Genomic DNA, 368 nt, shown 5'->3' on the forward strand with positions numbered 1-368 from the left:
TATCAAGTGAGGGTTTGCTCCCAGCAATACTTCCCCCACATATTGGCACCTTGGGACACCCTCGGGCCACCTTCGAGTCGTGGAACTGCGGTCCGTGACACATACACGTTGTCTAAATTTCATGACATCTGAAAGTTAGATACTACACCCTTTATCAAGGAGTGTTTTAATTTGTCATCATCAAAAAAGAAAACGATTGACTCCATATTTTTTCTTATAATAACAAAATATTCTATTCTAGTTGTCCAATGTATGTGCTTGACTTTACAAGTATTGTCTTTGTATAAGTATGCTTGGCCTTAACAAGGAGTAAATCCAAGATGAATGAACTGTCAGTTAAAATTCTACTACGCAAGTATACGTATCGA

The sequence above is a fragment of the Theobroma umbraticum genome, unplaced genomic scaffold (genome assembly GCF_002168275.2).
Source record: "Theobroma umbraticum cultivar Fairchild unplaced genomic scaffold, ASM216827v3 scaffold_95.0, whole genome shotgun sequence".
Lineage (NCBI taxonomy): Eukaryota > Viridiplantae > Streptophyta > Magnoliopsida > Malvales > Malvaceae > Theobroma > Theobroma umbraticum.